The sequence below is a fragment of the Anopheles coustani genome, unplaced genomic scaffold (assembly GCF_943734705.1).
Source record: "Anopheles coustani unplaced genomic scaffold, idAnoCousDA_361_x.2 scaffold_896_ctg1, whole genome shotgun sequence".
In the NCBI taxonomy this organism is placed as follows: Eukaryota; Metazoa; Arthropoda; class Insecta; order Diptera; family Culicidae; genus Anopheles; species Anopheles coustani.
This window is the reverse complement of record NW_026525457.1, coordinates 10,342-12,500: the sequence shown is the minus strand read 5'-3', so window position 1 is coordinate 12,500 and position 2,159 is coordinate 10,342. Positions and strand designations below refer to the sequence as shown.

General features: G+C 52.4%; 1 pseudogene; it reads left to right on the top strand.

Moving 5' to 3' along the window:
• LOC131271316 (large subunit ribosomal RNA) overlaps positions 1–709 on the top strand; it is a pseudogene marked incomplete at its 5' end in the record, with an annotated part of 3,553 nt that extends 2,844 nt beyond the window's left edge.
• Positions 710–2,159: the final 1,450 nt, after the last annotated feature.

Here is a 2,159-nt window from a genome sequence, read left to right as displayed (position 1 = left end):
TCAGTACACATCAAGAAAGCGTAAGCTCGGCCTCACGATCCTTTTGGTTTAACGAGTTTTTAGCAAGAGGTGTCAGAAAAGTTACCACAGGGATAACTGGCTTGTGGCCGCCAAGCGTTCATAGCGACGTGGCTTTTTGATCCTTCGATGTCGGCTCTTCCTATCATTGCGAAGCAAAATTCACAAAGCGTAGGATTGTTCACCCTTTCAAGGGAACGTGAGCTGGGTTTAGACCGTCGTGAGACAGGTTAGTTTTACCCTACTGGTGTGCAAGTACTATCTCAATGGAATTCCTGTGCAGTACGAGAGGAACCACAGGTACGGACCAATGGCTCAATACTAGTCCGAGCGGACTTTGGTATGACGCTACGTCCGTCGGATTATGCCTGAACGCCTCTAAGGTCGTAACCGAACCAGGCTGGTAGTATATGTATAGGAGTCGTTAGCTAGATGGCTAATAACATCACGAGACCGGATTGAGTCTTCTATAGACTCTTTCCATTTATTGGAAACCCTCAAACTGAGCCTATCGCGAGTGCGCTCGCCGAAGTACCTGAAGTGGGAAAAGGCGTTGTGCTTGCCGATCTTCCAAGAATAGTTTCGACTCCTAAGACCACCCGAAAACGACGGGTTTGCAGGCTGGGCGCTACGCATTGAAGAGAGATGTACATTTCGATCCTTTCAGGCGACCCATGCTTGGTGGTTGTGTGCGGTGTGCTCCCCCCGGGGGGCACATGCGGCATACCGTGTGTGGACTAGTTGGACCCACCCTTGCGGTGGACCGACCGGTCAGTGGTGTTTGCGGGTTAACACATGCGAGCGTTGCGGCCCAGAGGCCTTACCGCCTTTCACTGCGGGTTCGTCAAGAACTTGGAGATGGTCGCAACGCATCGGGTCCTCCCGGGGTACTTGGTGTTTGGATGCTGGCTTGGTGATTAAACACTTGATATTCCATCTTCGGATGAATTTCGGGTGTCACCTGTTGCCTAAGACCACTTGCATGTTTAGCTCGCCGTGGGGTAGCAAGCGTTGTGATCTAATGGCCTTACCGGGCAAACACTTTCGGTTCGTCAAGGACTTGGAGTGCCGGGACGGGTTGGCGGATCCATCACTCTGAGTATGCCGGGTTGATACTTGGGGTTGGTTTGGTTTTGGTGACCCAATACTAGATGTACCATCTCGGTGGTATGTCAGTATCACCTATACTCCAGACCACTTGCATGGTTAGCAAGCGTTGTGATCTAATGGCCCAACCGGGCAAACACTTTGGGTTCGCAAGGACTTAGAGTGCCGGGACGGGTTGGCGGATACAACACTCTGGGTACCTCCGGGTACTTGGGGTTGGTTGAGGACTTGGTGAACAAACACTTGATATACACTCTTCGGATGTACTTCGGGTGTCACCTGTTGTCCGAGACCACTTGCATGGTTAGCAAGCGTTGTGATTCAATGGCCCTACCGGGCAAACACTTTGGGTTCGCAAGGACTTGGAGTGCCGGGACGGGTTGGCGGATCCAACACTCTGGGTACCTCCGGGTACTTGGGGTTGGTTGAGGACTTGGTGAACAAACACTTGATATACACTCTTCGGATGTACTTCGGGTATCGCCTGTTGTCCGAGGCCACTTGCATGGTTAGCAAGCGTTGTGGTCTAATGGCCCTACCGGGCAAACACTTTGGGTTCGCGAGGACTTAGAGTGCTGGTAGTGGTTGGCGGACCCAACACTCTGGGTACCTCCGGGTACTTGGGGTTGGTTGAGGACTTGGTGAACAAACACTTGATATACACTCTTCGGATGTACTTCGGGTATCGCCTGTTGTCCGAGACCACTTGCATGGTTAGCAAGCGTTGTGGTCTAATGGCCCTACCGGGCAAACACTTTGGGTTCGCGAGGACTTAGAGTGCTGGTAGTGGTTGGCGGACCCAACACTCTGGGTACCTCCGGGTACTTGGGGTTGGTTGAGGACTTGGTGAACAAACACTTGATATACACTCTTCGGATGTACTTCGGGTATCGCCTGTTGTCCGAGACCACTTGCATGGTTAGCAAGCGTTGTGGTCTAATGGCCCTACCGGGCAAATACTTTGGGTTCGCGAGGACTTTGAGTGCTGGTAGTGGTTGGCGGACCCAACACTCTGGGTACCTCCGGGTACTTGG